The sequence below is a fragment of the Metopolophium dirhodum genome, chromosome 1 (assembly GCF_019925205.1).
Source record: "Metopolophium dirhodum isolate CAU chromosome 1, ASM1992520v1, whole genome shotgun sequence".
Lineage (NCBI taxonomy): Eukaryota > Metazoa > Arthropoda > Insecta > Hemiptera > Aphididae > Metopolophium > Metopolophium dirhodum.
The window spans coordinates 111,580,990-111,601,179 of NC_083560.1; the positions used below are offsets into that span (position 1 = coordinate 111,580,990).

The following is a 20,190-nucleotide window of genomic DNA, read 5'->3' on the forward strand; positions in this document are numbered from 1 at the left end:
GAATTGCCGTATAATCTCTTAGTTTTAATGAATTGATTTTTTTTAAATTATTTAAACATTTCAATCAAATGCTAACAAAACAAATTGCATTTCTTTTTCGGAGTAGTTTTATATAATATATATGTTTAATGTACCTATATATTTATATTTAGGTACGTGTATATATATTGTTGTTTGTGCACTAGAGTTGAATAAAAAGGAGGGACGAATTCCCCGTGGGCGAATCGTTATTGGGCGCACACGGTACAGTCCGAAAACGATGTTAAAAAAATATGAGGAAAAGATTGAGCGCACAGACAACTTTACGTTTTCTGCGAGGAACCCATTAATATACGATTGAAATTCAGAAAAAAATTAATTATTTACCGACGAATATTTGTTGCGGGTAGATTGGTTTTGTCGATTTGCATATACCGTCTATATATGTTTATTGTATATTTTACAATACACCTCGTCATATAAAATATATACCGTTTGCCGTTAGGTATAATTGGAAAAACGGTAGGTAGTTGGTAGGTTAGCAAGTATATGTGCAAGTACTGGAGACCATATCGATTTTATTTTTTAATCTTATAGTACTTAGTTCACTCTTATTCTCGAAGAAGGTACCTACTTGTATAATAAATTAATTTTTAACGCGTGCCTAAACGTATTAACAACATCTGACAATAAAACATAAATATATGTTGAATAAAAATAACCATTTTAACGGAAAAAAACATTAACTGTTTAAATTGTTATACACAATACAGTATACTATTAACACATAATATAGTATACAATATATTATGTATGATAATGAATATTTTAATTTTATATTATTTTTACAGTTCCTAATTATAGAAATCAACTCAATTATAAAGCTTTCATATTCTCATCTATACTGAGTTTAGATTTCATATTAAAATAATGTATTGTCAAATATTTAAACTGTACCTATATTTGAAGATGATTATGTTCCTAGTCCACTAAACAACCATAAGTGAAAATATATTTTCAATACATTGGCGTTGTGACTAAGAATGGCATAGAAGATACTATCGGTGGACGGTGGTAGGGTATACACAGGAAAAATACTGAAAGAAATTATTCTACTATATAATAATAATCGTGTCGATCGTGGAATTATGTTTGAATACAAATAATTTAGAATTTAGAATTAGATACAGTTAGTATTCTGTTTAAACTTTACCAAAATATTCAGTAAATAAAAATAAATATTTTAAATTTAAATATATCCATTTAATAGTTATCAGTTATCACTATAATCACTGATCATTGGCACGTATACAATATAGCTATTCGATCGGATAAAATATATGTATACGATATTTAATAGAGCACTCCCAGTGGGTAGTGGCATATTTAGAGGAGGCTAAGGAAACGCCCCACCTCCCCTTAATCCATGTTTGTGTAATTGTATATAATAATAACTATATAAAAAACGTATGGAAAATAAATTAAATTTAGTTATTTAAAGGTGGATAAGTGGATGTCGCTCTGCTGTACAGTAGGTTACAAGTGGGTCACTGTAATGGATGGTGTTAAATTTGAATTCAATGATATTATATCATTGAAAAAGAAAAACGATTCTGAGCGAAAACGGTCAGTCAGCCTATGATATTACCATGTGTATTTGATGATATTATTGTGAATAAAGTAATTTATATATTATAACCTATTTACGTGGAGCCTTGTTTTAAATTTTCAATCCTTAGCCATAAAAAGTTAAACATTTTATACATTTTTAACTACAAAATAATTAATAAATTATAAATTTGATAAATGTTGTCAAAATTTGAACTTTAAATGCTTATAAAAAAAAATTGTGCCTATGTATTTTTAATATTTTTCAACTGCTATTAGAACGATATATCAGGAGCCTTATATTAAAATTGAAAACTGACAATGTCCGTAAACCACTCAAAAAGAGTCAAAATATTTTCAAAATTTTATGGTGTATAGAAAATGCTAATATAAACATTCAGTGCAATTTTCAAGTATCTACAGTCATTCGTTTTTTAATTACAATAAAATAAGAAAATTGTTACATGAGAAATCGAGTGATATCAAATGTTTAAAAATATAAATTTCAGACGCTCATAAAAATTTAATTTAAGTTTCTTGTAGACATTTTTTTTTGATAAAGGTAGACAAACTTATGAGTAATCTTATATTACATTTTCAAATCTTAGATTTAAAAAGAAAAATATTTATGAATTCTCAACTCAAAATAATTTACTAATTTTCGTGACTTTTCCGTATTTTGTCAAAATTTGAACTTTAAATACTTATAAATAAAAACTGTGACTAAGGATTTTTAATTTTTTAATTTGCCTTTGAAACAATAACCTAGGAGCCTTCTATAAAAATTTTCAAGCTTTTTTACTCAACAGATAAAATTGTTTGATATTTATAGAAAAAAAAACTAAAAAAAATGGAAATTGTCAATGTCTGTAAACAACTCAAAATAAGTCAAAATATTTGGAAAATGTTATGGTGTATAGGAAATGAAATTATAAACATTCAGTCAAAATTTCATGTCCCTTCGGTCATTTGTTTTAGAGTTACACCAAAAACCAAAATCAATTTTCTCGATAACAGATTTTGCTTTCCCGTTTTTCCTTAATTATTTTTTGTTTTATCACGTCGCTTTTGAAAACTACTGTCAGAAAAGTTACTGTTAAAGAAAATCCAAGCAATTTTACTGCCCTAAAAGGTGACGACAGACACAAAAAAAAAATAAAAATAAAAAAAAAAACACATCATTGTAAAATCAATACATTCATCGCTTCGCTTAGAATCTAAAAATTAATACAACGAACAAAATAATATGACGAACCTAAAAACACTAGTTTTAGATAATTTATTATTTGAATCCTGAAGTGCAATATTAAAAAATTATAAGTTATTTTAAATGACAGAATGCTAAATATGTTACCTACCTATTATAGCTCTAGAAATATTTTTAAAACATCTAAACCACTGTTCACATATCAACTGATATAATATTGTAAAAATGTTGTGTATTTCGAACGCGTGATATCCGAAGCTGATAGGCAAATCTAATTTTTTTTAATTATGTCTTGTTAGACATGATGATACTAATCATGCACTGGATAAACATTCATTATGTCGTCTGTTCAGTAAAGCCCGGATTATTTTCTGTAACAGTACATGAATTTTCTTTTTTACGATAAGTAGGTACTCCTTATTTCTCCATTTATTTTTATCGATTCAACATTTTACATAGGTATATTTTACCTACTACCAAAATCATGGAAATATTTTTATTTCTATTTTACAAGTTGTAATTGTATAGGTAGGTAAGCTATAAAACTAAAATTCACTGAGATAATAATTTAATAATTTCTCATAATATTTTGATCTTTCCAATCGCCATACAAGTTTTTGGATTCGATTTTGGAATAAATGCTTGTACTTTTGAAAAGCATTCATAAGAATATTCCAACAATATATACGTATAAACAATTAAAAGTCAATATAATTACAAACTAGCGAAATATGTAAATATATATATATGAAATAAAATTGGTGTCATTTCGATAAGAATGATTTGAACATTTCTTATCAAACTTTAAAAGTTTAAGCATCTTATTCTAATAAAAACATGCATATAAATATAAGTTGGTTCCCTAATTATTCATCTATTAATTGTATGACGATATATAAATATAATATTATTCGTATATAATAATACACCGTTTTATCGCGCCATTTCAATCGTGTACAATATATTATAATATATGTTTATGAGATGATACGTTATTACCCAGACGTACCTACTACTGATTCAGTATATACATATATACGTACCTACTTATAACGTAGAGCGGTTTCAACAAAATTTAATTTTTTTCCATTTTTTCTTTTTTTCCATTTTGATAACCTATATGAAGAGGGGGTTGTGATCGACGCCCCCCTGCCCACTTCCCGTAGACCGTGTTGGCATCCGAGCTTTGTTAGACGTTGTCACAAGTTCCCAGAACATTTTTCACATTCCCCATTTTCAGCGACTTTGTTAGCAACAATCATTTTATTCGGAGACGTGAAGTCACAATATATAAAAATTTTGTAAACTCAGAGGTGGTAGCTTATCACAAATGTTTGAGTATTTTATAATGTTTATTCAATAATCAGATTCCGATATGATCTTTCAAATAATACAAAACAAATGATCAAAATAGAACTATTATACAAGGTATTATCATTTTGGTTAAGTAATTTCCTTATACGGCTATTGTAAGATCATTCTTTATTAAAATAGACGGTTCCAAAATCTATTGTCAATCTACTCATCCATATACTTTTAAAAATCAAATCTGTTCAACAGTAAAGAACTAGGTAGGTACATAATTGAAATATAACCTAACAATAAGTTGTAAGTTATGATTTTATTATTTTATTAAAAGCTACCTTTGGCAGCTGTTGGTTGAAAAGTTCTAATTATTTTATTTATTCAGTAAGTGACCAACTCTAAACTATAATTGTATTTACATGAGAATTAATATTAATATAATCGTTAATTGGTTTGTTTTGTAAAATACCATGCTAGTAAACAGTAAACAACGGAGTTGTTTATTAGTTAATCAAAAATATAAGATAAATAAAAAATGAATTTAATTTCGAGAAATATCACAGTACAATAATTCAGATATAAAAGTGTAAATTTATGATGACGTAATAAGTATTTTAAGTTACAGTTTTAGTTAATTAAAAAACAAAATGTTATTGATATATAACATTAATTTACTAATGGCAACTTAAAAAAAGAACAATAATCCTAAATCACTCACTTGAGTATAATATTATTATATACTTCAGTTCAACAACAACGAATGTTATAACTAAAGTATAATAATATGGAAGTTTTGATGAAAATTAATTCGGGTAAACTGACTAATTAAATACTGCGACAAAACTTGTCTCGCACTAGAAAAATAGCACAAAACATACCGGTAATCAATGTCTAAACTCGTTGTCACCGCGTTAAGGATTTACCGGCACACTAAAAATAATGAACCCGTAACATACAAACCCATAAGTAACCGTATAACATAAAATCGAAAAATCCCAATTTTCGGTACGGACTGAACGTGTTTTTCGATCATTTGGACGGGTGCTTGTAATGTACCTCTTAAGTCCTCCAATTGCTGTTTCGAAGTATTTAAAATATTGTAGTTCGAGACGTGCGAGACAATAATATATAAATTATTATGAGAAAAACGGCTGCAACGAATCGTTTTTGTCAAAACCATGGCATACACATACAAATTTACAATGCTGTTTCCCGATCCGGTTTTGCGTGTGTGTGCGTTTTTTGTACTCACGAGACGCGTGGTTTTATTTTTATTATTTATTATTATTTTTTTTTAATCACTTCCGTTGTCGATTTACATCGGCCCGCTCGGTACAACGTTTATATACTCGGCACATACATATATAGGATTGAAAATAATGACAATAATTGTCCTTTTTAGCACACACAAACACGCGGTCGAGTGCCGAGGTTTTAATTAAAAAAAAAAGCGGTCTGAAAACAGACTGAAAAAAAAAACAAAATAATGGACACGATGACAATACCCCCCCCCCCTCCCCCCAACACACACACCCTCGCCCGTACGTGTGTCACGTCGGCGACCGTGAAGGGTTGCGGGGGCGGACAAAAGAGAGGTGTGTGCGGGTATAAACGAGGCGACGACGACTGCGACTCCCCGATCCGATTCCGATTCCCGACTCCAGTCGACGACGACGATGACGATAAAAACATATCACACGCGAGTGGACCCTCGGGACACTTCATCAGCAGAAACGAAATGTTTTAATGCGCCGCCGTTGCGGTTAAATAGAATTTCGACCCTTATTTTCTTCTTCTTCTTCCTCCCGCCCACCCGTCGTTTTCCGCGGGGCCAATCCCTCGGGCCAACGCACTTAATCGGGCAAATGCGATTATTTTTGACGTGTGGTGACAGCGGCGGCTCGTTACCGTCCACCGTATGAAAACGCGTGTATCGGGGCAACGACAAATCATTACGGCGTGCAAGTACGGCATCACATCATATTATTATTATTACAATATCAAATATACCTACCTACTTTCATACATATTATTGTATTTCAATATTTCGATATTGCCGACCCGAGCGCAGACGAACGATAATAATATTATAATGTTTTCGATTTGCCCGAAATATATATATATTACGTGCAGTCTCTCCCCTATAAAACAATATACGCGCGCACGAGACACACATAAAATATTATATATATCCATTCCACCCACCCACAACGATAGTAATCATCTGTCCAATTTTCGTGTGCCGCTTACAAATCCGTCGTCGGTCTCGCGTGTTTTTCCATTATACGATTTAACGCAGCGCACTTGTAGATGACATAATAATAATATTAATATTGATATTACACGTGTACATTAGTACGCAATTCGACTTTCAATCAAGATTTCTATATTCAAACGGGGTCGCGATTCTAACGCTGTAGTGTATATTACTATATTATTATAATCGTATTACAATATTGGTCGACGGCGTTGCGATGATAATATCTCGAATCATATGTGTGCGCAGACTTTGGTCGCAGGGAATATGGGAATTATGTTCATATCATCGCATTTTGCCAAGTTGATCTTTACTTCTCTACATTTAATTGTGAAAATTTAACTCACTGAAAAAAAATACTATCTTGAAGGAGTCTCCTCATCATATTTTTTTCAAAATGTTAACTTTGTACAACGTATAATATTTGCCAAGGTATATACAAAATAATATAATACTACTAACTGATTACCACGATTAAAATAGGCAAAAGTGATAGATTATATTATGTTACCTATATCATGCGAATCAGTTACCACCTTACTGACGAAGAATTAAAAATGTATCGAAATAAGATATATCGAGATTTGAAATGATCCGTTTCGTTACATTTTACATCATACAAAAAGCGTACGGTATTCCACAGTTAAAATTAGCGATGGGTTCTCGAACACTTCGAACCCTCGAACATCTCGAACTTTAAGAAATTCGAACAGTTCGAAGTCTCGAGAAAAATGCCAGTTCGAATTCGAACATAATACATACATTTTTCGTCGAGCATAATAAATTATTATTAATAATTTAGAATGTTCGAAAAACGAGTGTGTCGGCAGATAATTTCTTTTCTCGTATGTGTAGGCACTCTAAATTATTTAGTAAAGGTTTTTATTTACTTTTTAGTTGTTATGTTTTACTATTTAAAATGTTAAATTACTTAAATTTTATTTATATTGTTAATAACTTAATGTACTTATAAGGTTTAATTTTTAATTACTTAAAATTTAAATTGTACTTTTATTGTCAAATGTATTTTATGTAACTTTAAGATTTAACTAGTCAAAGAATATTGCTCCTAACATACTTGTCACTTAAATTATAAATGTTGAAAATAAAAATACATATAATTATTAATTTAGTTAATTTTTACTCAAAATGTTCATTTTATCTACTAGTACTTTGTAGTTATTTTTTTGAATTTTAGGCTTAGTTTAATAATAAATGAATAACTAACAACTAACAAGTTATATAGTAATTAGAAATAAATTTTAATTTTTTAAATGATAATTAATAATATTACTTAATAATTTTACTTCTATTATAAATTATAAATTATAATTTATAATATTAAACTTTTTAGTTTGTCATACCTAGTTAGTTAAAACTCAAATTTTTAACTTTTAACTTTTAAAGTTTTAAATGTTTTAACTTTTAATTTTTCAAAGTTCGAACAGTTCGAGAAAAAAATTATGTTCGAGTTCGGGTTCGAGTTTGTGAAAACTTCAGTTCGACCCATCCCTAGTTAAAAGATAAAATAATAATAAACAAAAAAAATTACTTTATATTTGGTCCTCATCCAGCTGTTATTAAATGGGTTTCGTACAAAAAAAGGCCCAATAAAGTTCATCCGCTTGCCTTACAACAATAGTGGTATGAAGCTGTTTTCTATGAAGCAAGTCTAAGACAGGCTTTCTTATAAGGAATAAAATATATCAATTAATTTTTAAATAATATATCATACATAAAATAAAGTTAACAGTGTAATTTATATTTAGATTTATTTTTCATGAGTTTATTTTCTTAGTTATGTATAATTTGATTTTAAAAACATTATAATGATATGGACGTTTTGTAAAGTGGGGCCATATCATTGTGTACTTAAACAAATGTGTAGTACGAATTTTTATTGGAGCGCAAACTGCTCGTTTTAATTTCAATATGTGAACTACTACAGAAGGGACGTCCCACCCGCAGCCCTTGGTAGATTTTAATGCTGTCTCTACGTCAATTTAAAAATTATAAATCACTTATATAAGTTTTGAAAAATATTTTTTTGAGTAATACCTACTACCTATACAAAATAACTAAAAATAAAATTAAAGTAGTACCTTAATGTGACGCAGTTTTCCCAAAAGGTTTGACATCCCTGTAATATAAAAGTGTGTTCTATCGAGGAATAGTAAGTTCCCTCACGACTCACAAGATTAACAGGTAAACAATTACATACGTTAGTTCCTACACATGTGGTGTGTTAATTCCTACACGGTTACACAAATATTAAAATGAGATGTACCTATAAGTTCTTACATGGTAAAAAAAAGTTGCGTATGTTAGTTCCTAAACAGTGGAAAAATTACTCCAATATGATTATTGGAATAAAATATTTAAGTATGGATTAGGACATTAGGTGATATACTGTATCAGTATAATCGCTCTTGTCTAAACTGCCATGTGTGGCTACACTTAATAGTTAATAGTATATATTATTAGCATATTGAGAAACCTGACATCTAAATTCTATTTTTCGACTCACAAAATATTTTACGACTTTTCATTACTGATAAGAATGATAATGAAAACTTGATTTTGTTTTAATAATCTTATATTATAACTATACACAGAATAATGTAGGTACATCGGGTAATTTCTCTTAAGAGGACGTCACACCCGCATGTGTTTTCTTCGTTTACAAATGTACAACATAGAAAAAACTGTGTTGCGCGGGACAACTTTTATATTTCTGTGTTTGTAGTAGTGGCTCCAAAATTTCTGAACATATAGGGTAAAAAATTATCTATGCAACAGCGTGTCTATATTTTATATAACATAAATGCAATAAAAGTTATTTGCTTCTAAACATTTGGTTTTTTGTTTTTTTTTCATTTGCTCATAAAAAATTATTGGATAATGCTATTAAAAATAAAGCACGCTGTTGCACAGATAAAGTTCTTCTTTACGTGTTGTAAAAATTTGGTAGTTTTACAACAAATATGGTGAAAGAAAAGTTGTCCCGCGCAAAACAGTTTTCGCTATGCTGTACATATTTTGTAAGACGCAGACAACACATGCGGGTGTGACATCCTCGATCTTAATAGTTTTGTTAGTATTGTTCGAAACATTCGTGTGTCCACTGTATCCTTATATATCCGTCTATAGTATAATATTATGATTAGTATAGACTCTATATAATATTATATAAAGTCGCAATGAGCGAAAATGTATCATTCATGTTGAGTGAAAAAGGCAAGCAACTGCTAGTTTTAAATGATTTAAAATTTTTTGAACATCATAGGTTCATCTAAAAAGTTTTTAGTATAAGCTTGGTTTCGTAACATTTAAGGTTACGCGCCACAATTTAATTCAGCAAATGACGATGTAGGAAAATGACTGGTACATATTTTGGACTTCCTTTTTTCAATCCAGAGGAAGTAGAAACATGTATGTTTTACAGACTATTTTATGGCAGACAAACCACAAAATTCAACTAGGTATAACAAAATTTCCTTATTATTTAATATACAGACAGTATATATATATACAGTTATATATCAAAGAATAGTATTTTCCCGAAAATGTAGGCGCAGAAATCTTTTGATAGTTATAGATAGAATACTTACGATAAACGCATGTGCAAGTTTTCATTCAGATTTTAATTCAAATTTTTATCACCAACGTGAAATGTATTATGCGATTTTTATTATTTTGTATTATCTATCATTATTAATAAATAATGATAGATAACACATTATACCTACCTATCTGAGTTATTTATGAGACGTATTAGGTATTATGCCATCTTTATTATTTTTTTTTTAGACATTATTATTATAATGATAATGATCATCTATTTATATATTAGGTATTACCTACCTATGCCATTTTTGTTATTTTTTTTTTTAAGTCATTGTTGGTTATAATATAAAATAAATACAAAATGATTGTTAATCAATGAACATAATATATTTGTATTAAAATAGGATAAGGAAGAAATAAGTTATCGGTTTTTATGTTGAACATATAATTAGGTTCTATTTATCGGTTTTCACTACATACTATTACCGTGGTGGTAAAACTTTCATGGTTTTGACAGGATACTAAAAATATATTATTCTTGTGACGTAACGTCTAAATTAACAAACAATTAGGAGGTATACTTATCCTCGGTAAAATAAGTGTTCTTCATAGTATTGTTTAATTGTCCACAATATATATTAACCAAGTTTCAAAAAGAAATTATCATCCATTAAAACCTTTATTTAAGCGAATTGTGTATATAATTACAGCATATTAGAGTATAAAAGTTGTTACATTTAGTAACATGTTCAGTTATCTACTCGAGTAGATAACCTTGGTTACACGCATGGTTTAATGATTACATAATATGTATTAATAATAGCATAGGTATGTGCATAATATATAAATGGCATGGAGGAAAATTACGGTGTTTTTTCTTAGGACGGCAGTATACCATTATTATATCAATAGTAGTAAGTAGCCAGTAGGTACGTTTTGAATTAGCGTTGTGTGTCCACGAAAACAGCTGCGTTCATGAAACTATTTTTTATAACCATCTCAACTTATTCAATCTGATCACTGTTTAACAATCGAAATGATTAATTCTGCGAGTCGGGCACGCACAATGGTGTGAAAGTTATTTACTTCACCGTACGCATCACGACCGCGTTCTTAAAAAAAAAAGTTTTTTTTATTTTAATATTGTACTATATTTATGTGTAGCAAGAAGAAAAATAAGTTAAGTATTGTATTGGACCGTGTATTTCAATAGGGTCGATACCGTGATCCTCTCTCCTCTAAAATCCCTCACTGAAGAATTGTATTCGTTTGAACAAATAACCATAAGAAAATCGTCAACTGTACTTGTAATGCGATATATTTACGTTAACTTGTACTGTTGTATAAAGTTATCATCAAAAAAAAAAAAATGTTTTTTTTTAACGGGTGGGGTGGCTTGTCCAGCCTCATTCACAGAAAATTGAATTTCCATGGTAAACCATCGCCGTACACATTTTTTAATCGATTATGCAAATTCATGCGAATTTCTGCGTGCTAAATAATTGTGAAAAATGATTTTGGAAGAACTTGAGTGCTCGGCTTTCGACCACTTTATTAGTTTAACTGAAAAAAATAGATGTATCAAATAATACATGTGCTGTCTCAACAATAATGAATAATATATTGTTTTGGTTTGAATAACATGTTTTAATAAAATCAATCATAATAAGCACAAATGTTTTAAAATGCTTTTAAGTTATAACATACCTATGTATTTTAAAACTTGGAAAGTATTTGAATACTTTTACTCAAATGTTTTTATTCTAGTGCTATACAATACTGGATCGTTTACAATGGACGGTTTTCCATTTGCCTCAACAATAGATACGTGAAAGTGCCCGATGTAGTAGTGTATAGCCACAGGGTGATTCTTTTAACAGTATGCACTCATAATCTAGAAATGTATTAACATTTTTGAAAACATTAATACTGTCAGATCTAATGACTGTGTATTGTTAAAATTACTGTATATGTAAGCGTATCAGCTGATATATACTATATAGGTGTATACCGGGTTTAGTAAACCGTTAACCGACTATACCATTACCTATAGGTCCCAATATTTTTCTAAACCTCATCCCGGGATTAAAACGACTTTATTTTTAAAATTACTAATCTCAAATAAATTCATTCTAAATATTAACATTTTAAACAGTCTATTATTACCCAGAAAACACGTGAAAATTAACTGTATATGTATTTACCTTCCATAAATTGTTTGATTTTTTGCAATATTGGTAATTTTTAGAAACCTGCAGGAATAAAAACCGGGCTGAGCTTACAATTGTCTTATAATACGTATACCTACGAACCTCATTTCTTGGGACTGTCAATGTCACGGAAGTTTGCCATGAGAAACAAAAAAGAGTAAAAATTTAAAAAAAGCTTAAATTACATAAATTAAAGTGATACAAAAAATGTTTGACGACACTTGATATTTTATTGATTATTGATCATTTATTAGGGTAATAGCTGGGTAATAATTATGTTTGATAGAAGTAATATTTAAATTAGACAGATTAAATTAAAATATCTAAAAAAAAATTATATATATAGTATCTTTGCCTGATATCGTTAGGAAATGATAACATAGACTAGGCAATGATATTATTTCTTTCCACTATTAGGAATTGCCAACATTTTCTAGGATCTGTCATCATCTCCTACATGTCAACATTTCCGGTAACATATATACGAGGTATGGTTTCGCTGTACAGCGTGGAAACGCAAGTAGTTACTTGCTACTTTGTACATGGATTGTGTTTGCATTCGATTTGTTTATTACACACGATGAACGATAATATTATAATCGTCCGTAGACGGGTCCCGGGGCCATATATTATGGTCCTGGAGCAACTCATCGGCTGAGCGAGCGTAAAGCACCATCGCCATTTTCAAATCACTAGCTCACGGGCGTGTATCGAGTTTGTTCAGTTTGTGGCAGACATATGGCGAGACGCATATAGTATTATAGAATATAATAAAACCCATATCATGTAACTGTGTACATAAATGAATGCGATTCGCAGCATATTTGCAGCTCCTCCCAATGTCAATATTATACATTATAATAACTACAAGTACATAATATAGATAGTTTTCCGCCTGATCGTCGCACCCGAAATTGGCTCTCCCGTCTACATACATATAACGGATAACATATTTTAATAATTATGTATATATGTTTAATAGTTAAGTCCCAGGAGGACCTTTCTCCTGGAGGAGCGGCGCGAAATCCCGGCGGCAAACGCCCTTGGTGAAGTGGTGCGCGCGGTCCTATATAATATTATATTTTACGTATCACACATACCTACCTACTGCTTTTTTTTTCTATAATCGTAATCATTTTTATTTATTTTGTTACAAACGAACACAAACAGAGCGCTTGTGTTTGCGGTAATCGGCACGAAGGGTCGACGCGCGCGCCGAGCAACCACATTCGTCGTATTACTGCGGAGAGTTGTTGTCGATTTATCACCCGGAGAGGGTGTAATCACGGAAAAACGCACACTGACACGCGTATACGCACACACTTGCGCTTATTGAAAATGCCCCTCGGCGGCGTTCCAGTAAATATGTATAACACGTGTAATTATCTCGTCCCCTTTATATATATAAAAAAAAATATGTGCACATAAACACCGCTTGTATAGTATTATATATTATTACTATATACTGTATTGACGGTGCACATGCTCTCTGCACCTCGACCCGTCGACACACATGGTCGGCCGCCTCTGGTCCCATCGATGATGACATAATCGGTGCTATTGGGTTTCGATTTTTATCCGCATCACCTATATACTATATACAACCTATTACATTTTTTCCGTAGCTTTTGTTTTTCCCGTAGGCTTAAATGAGCAATTCAAATACAACAATTACGATGAACAAACAAGTCGATGTAATAATAGGTACACACCCACAAACTCACACTATCACACACATTAAACACCCATAGGTACACATACGATATTATAATTAATATAAATCTACCTAAGTTATTACTTTATTAAGTAGATTTTAACAGAACGACTATCTTCTTAAAGATAATAATAATATGTTATGGCGAAATACTGTAATCGACCTGCGATGTGAATGTTTTAATATGAAAATACATAGGTAAAATTTGTTGTTTTATTAAAACTATTTTTATTATTTATAAATACCTATTTAATATTTATCTAAATAATCTAAATCTATCGTGCAGTGAGCATATTAAACATAATAGGTATTATTTAGTTTATTAATTTATTACAAGCTCCTTATCAAGCCCAATGCCTATATTGATGTATTGCATCCAATTACGGGGCTCTGCCAAAAAGTTCAATTAAATGAAAACCTAAAATTCCAGCCAAAAAAGTTTTGTCTGAATGTCTGATCACTAATGTACATTATTATAAATTATTATAAATCAAAAACCATAGGTACTGTTAGTTTCGATTTCCATATGCAGTTTATAGAAAACAGCCATGAAGCAATCCGTTTATATCATCGCAATCACTCCTCACTTCTTAAGTTATATACTACCAAATAGTATGTTCCCTGGAGGAACTATATGGCAATCCTACCCACTATCTCAAAAGAAAGTGGTACTGCAACTTAACAAAATTTAAAATTCCTAGAACTTTGCTTAATTATAGGAAAAAAAATAAGGAAAAATCGACGAACCTCAATGAAATCAATATTGGTTTTTTGGTGTGCCTCAAAAATAAATAACCGTAGATACCTACTTGAATTAATATTCACAAAATGTTCATGTTAGAATTTTGAAACATTTTGGCTCAGTAAAAAACATTACCTAAAAATGTATTACATTTTTTAGAAACATTTGAATCAGAATTCAAGGCGTAGGTTCAAAAATGAAAATTTGTTATTCCAAAATCTGCAAATAATGCAATAAGTATTACATAAAATAACTTTTCTCCGAACAAAAGTATATAATAATATATCATACAACGAAATTCTTTTTCTTCATTTAGATTTTAAATAATTTGTATACTTACCTATAATATCTTGTTCGTAATCATAAATCCGTGTTTTTATACTACATATATTATATACTATTAGGTACCTAGAATTACTAATATATTTTTAATTAAAAAAAAAACCACCTTACCGAAATAAATCCTAAATAGGATCCTACGTTTCTTTAATAAATAACACTAGTTTTTTCATTACATTTGATTTGGAGTGTATCAGATAAGTTCAGAACAAAATGTATAATATATTATAGTATAGGTACAATAAATAATATAAATTATAATCAATAGATTGTGAATAATTTTTTCGTAACTTATATATTCAAACAATTTTTACAAAAGTAATTTTCCGAGGCATTTATACTCATGTAACTATAATCATCATCGGCAACCATTGAACCATGCATAGGTCATGTAAAGGTCTTCACATACCGAGCTGATAAGTTTTTATGACGACAAAATACAACTTTTGACTCAATACCTATCAACTCCCCATGTATATTATATTTATACAAAAAACCTGCACCCACCGGCCGTGTGCGGGTCAAACAGTGGCACGTGAACACACGACGTCTATACTTGCACACAATAGACACGCATATAATATTTTACACAAACCTAGTGCGTATGTGGCTCATTAACTGGCCCGTTTCACTGGCAATCGTGCGGGGGCGGACCGCTATGTCGAAAAAATAAAACGCGGCACGACGGCGCACCGCCGCCGCGACGACGTTCAATAATATTGCGCCCCGGGGCCGGCGTGTGCCTCACCAATGCGTGTCAGTGTGTGGGCTCACGCATAATATCGCGTACACAGTTATTTATAATAATAATATAATGATAACGATAATGGCGATGGTAATCATAAATGTGCGGTGAGTGCTTGCGTGCAGTTTGCGCCTTTCGTGGGCGGGTTTGCGCCCTGTACTTAATTGCGCGAAAACGACAAATGTATGTAATTCGGCGGCGCCAGCTGCAGGAACCTTTATAAAGTTTTTTTTCGTTTCCGGTTTTCAAATTTCATTTTTATTTTTCTGATTTCGGGTTTGGTTCTTGAAATCGCAGAAAATACGGGTTCTGCTTTTAGTGGATACCGCGTTGTTTGAGTGTAATTAATATAAACAAAGAATAAGTAGTGAAAAAAATCAATATTAGAGTTCTTCTAATGAACAATTTTCAATGAACATAGAACACAGAACAGACATACTGACCATAGAATTTACTGCTTTTATTCTTCAATAACATTTATGAATAAAAACCGCATTGAACTCTACTAGTTCATACAAAACATATAAGCTTTTTTACTCAACTAACTCATCAACTCAAATGATAAAAATAATAAAATAAAAGTCAACAACTCTGTAGGGTCTGATCAGATGGTAGAAGTGGTTTTCCAATTTGGTTCTTTGCAAAGAAAATTAAATAATGGTTCCGGTTCCAAGATTTTTGGAAGGTATTTTTAATTATGATTCCAAATGCAATGCAAATCAGTAAATGCATTTTTCGCGGCCGTTCACAGATATTAGGTATAGCATTGTACGTAGTAGTTATTATGCATTATTAATAGAGGTGGGTCGAACTAAAAAATATGGTCACGAACCTTGGTATGACGAACCGAACTCAAACCGAACCTTAGTATGTCAAGCCGAACTCGAACCGAGCATTTTATTCAACATCGAATAACACCGGTACCATATATTTCATTACCAAACTGAACCTAAAAAAAACTTTTGAATTAAATGGAAAATGAAAGCTATACAATTAGGGTGGTCCTTATTTTTTCAATGTGATTTTTTTAATACAGTACCCCCCTAATTTTCTAAGTTATAGGAATAAGTCATTTGGGTAAAATTTGGAAGATCTCACTCAACCCCTTCTGGTGCCGCATTAGGGTTGAAATATGGAAAAGAGGGTAGTTTTTTGTTTTTTTTATTTAATTCAGAATGTATAGTATTTAGCGAAAATATGTAAAGAACTAAATGATAGATTTTAACATAGTATATAAAAAAGCATATTACATAAATTCTCGTAAGTCCATTTATTTTTAAGAAAACTCATTAATTTACAAAATATTGTATATATTTAACGAAATTGGATTTTTTTGGTTTTTAAATATGTACAACGTACGGTTGGATATATGACAAAATATATTGAGTAACAATTATACAGAATTAAATAATATAAAAAAACATTACGGCTAAAAAAGTCTTAAGATTCTGTAATATACGTTTTGGTTTTATTTACTTGATTTTCGTGTAATTTTTACAACATAAAAATAGAATTACCAATATGAATTTTTTTTCATCGAATTGCAGGTATAATTAATTAATGACACCTAAAATGGTTTCTTTAGTGTGAGTCTGTCACTTTGCGGGTATTTTTTCCGGTAGTCTTGAACAGAATAGAAAATATAATAACATTTTTAAGTTTAATTTATTTTGAAAATAGTAAAATATATTACCTGTAAAACAAGTTGTTTTTGCTCTTTGTTTTTTGTAAATTTCTTGTTATATTCTTCAACGAGCTTGACTCCCCTCTCAGCTGTGTCATTTACGACTTTTAGTGAGTTTATAATTTGTTTTCCTATTTTGTAGTCCTCGTGATTATTCCAATTGGCCGGGTCAATAGTTAAAAACTGTGTGGAAATTTGAAATCTCTTGAACATTCCAATCGATTTAGAGTTTATTAAATCAATTAAAAGATCTTTTTGAATAAACTATGAAACATCTACCAATTTCAGTGCTATTTTTTTTTTCAACTCGATTTTTTCCTCATCATCGCTTATGCTTGAATCGTAGGTACTCAATATTTTCTCAGCCATTTTGAGTTTCGTACTGTTATCTACACGATCGTCAAATATCGAAAATGCAACACACTCTGGATTTAAATACCACAAATGATTTATTATTTTCTTTATAGCTACGTCTGAAATTCTTTATTTGTACAATTTATATTCTTCTAATTTTTTTAAAATACTTTATAGTCGTATACTTATTACTCAGTGTTGGAAATATCTAATAAGTAGATAAAAATTATTTATCTTTTATTCTATATAGATAATTTTCAGCTCGATTATATTTATCTTCATCTAGATCAAATTCTAGTTATCTATGTGTACCTATCTAAATAATTAGGTAAATTTAATGGACAAAAAAAAATATTGAAAATTAATAATATTATTTATATTTTTTATTTAGTATAGTATCGTATAGTATAATATAGAATATAGCATATAACTATATAGACAGTAGACAAAATAAAAATAAAATAACACAACAATAAACACCGGGAACATTTTTCGCTCAAAACGTTTGACATGTTAGAATTTTTTGCTGTTCGTACATTTTTTGAGTTCAAACTATTTTAATCTTAGAACTTTTTTGTTCAAGTTTGGTTCAATTAGGTTTTTTTAAAACTTGGTTCGACTTTTGAACTTGAACCGAACACCTTAAGTTCAGCTCCATTTTTCGAGCTTCGAACAGTTTGACCCACCTCTAATTATTAAATGTCGCGTGTCCTGAATATATTTGAATTGTTTTAAAACTTAACACTATCTATCCATTTTCTGTTTAATTTAAAGACTCCAGATGGCTAGGACCTAGTCTAGAATAAATTGAAGACAACTGCTGCACAGCAAACAACAGCCCGAAACAGGTCCAAAAAATTAATTATAATTTACTTGATAATTCACTTTTTTTCTCTAATATAAAATAACTGTAAATTAAGTACAAAGCACCAATAATATACATTCATGGTTATTAAGTAATAAGTATATTTTATGTGTGTGTATATTTTTTCTGAATATACAATAGTTTTTCTTTTTGGTTGAAAGTTTCTTATGTTTCTCCTGAAAATGTTTTAAAAGTTTGAGATGTAAAGTTGATTGTCCCCACAGGTTTTCATTTAACAAAGTATTGATTGTACGCTGTTTACCCATTTATATTATTCATAGAGTTGTGCAGATTTTAAAATGTATTAATTTTATATGCAAGAACTTACATAATTCACTACGGTTTCTGATTTAAAAATTCCTTAGTTTCTAATACATAATGGAAATTAAATACTTAAATTAATTAATTTACTTTTTAAAGTCTTACTGCAATAACTTTCAGCAGGTCTTTAAATTACATAGTCAAGTTGTCAAATTATAGTAGTACCTACCTGCACCACGAAAAAATAAAAACAAGTGAATAAACGAGATCATCCGATGAGGAATAATAGTCATTCATAAATCAGATTTTTGAAAACAAAATAGAATTAAAAAATGAGTTGAAAAATCTTATTCGTGGGGACAAACCAGCACGGCGAGACAGCCAGTATGTAAATACGTAGGTATTATGCCTTTGTAGTTTCAGGGCAAGGGTCGCACGAGAGGGACGGACCGAATGCGTAAACATTCGTAAAAAAAAATAAAAGTATAATAAAAAAGACGTAACAATAAAACGGCAGTGTCATTAGCGGCGGCGAAGAGTGCGCCACGGAAAATGCGCGGTTAATGGGGTCTCCCGAGGTTAAACGTTTCTTTTTGCTTTTTATTTTTTCGTGTTCTCAACCAAGTTTAATATAATAATATATTGTGTACAGGCCCAAGGTAAGTAGGTATGCGTACTTTGTAGATAGTAGTCAGTATATTATTGGTTGCCGAAAATCCCACAGGTAAAAAGTCAGGTAAACTGCTACCGGACCTCAACGGAATTATAGATACAGTCGACTATCGATAATTTGAGTTAGTAGAAGGCCTTATGAAAAACTTAAAAGTACCAAGAGTTGGTGACAGGTTCACCATAAATTTCACTTCAAATTACTGAGGTGTACATAAATATGACTATATCAGGGATATTACATGACAAATCCACGGCTCGCAAAAAATTAAAATACTTACTATATTAGGTATATTTTATTTTTTATAATAAATAATAAGACCATAATATTTGAAGCATTTTTTCATAATCATTGACATTTTTCAGAAATAGTACATTGTGTAGCAAGGGCGGGAAATTGCCTTCCCACACGAGCCACACATACTATTTTTTGTCACGCCTCTGCGTTATTTGATCACTACAAAGGTATTTTAGGGATCTATGCAACAACCAGACTATTCTACAAAAACAATATTTCATGAAAGGAACGATTTGGTTTTATTTATTTTAAGCGTCATGAATTGAGGTTATAATATGTAATATAACAGGGGCGGCCAAACGGTCGATCGCGGACAATTTCAAAGTCAATCATGTTAGAATTTATTTTTAGGGCCCATGAATTACTTATCGAATTGTCGATGAGTT

At 30.4% G+C, this 20,190-nt stretch overlaps 1 protein-coding gene and 1 pseudogene across 1 annotated transcript in view; one reads left to right on the forward strand and one right to left on the reverse strand.

Moving 5' to 3' along the window:
- LOC132937014 (zinc finger protein 629-like) overlaps window positions 1-20,190 on the forward strand; it is a 77,698-nt gene that overhangs the window by 23,903 nt on the left and 33,605 nt on the right. The gene's annotated exons all lie outside the window — the stretch shown is intronic.
- On the reverse strand, window positions 17,241-17,726 carry LOC132934610 (uncharacterized; annotated as a pseudogene).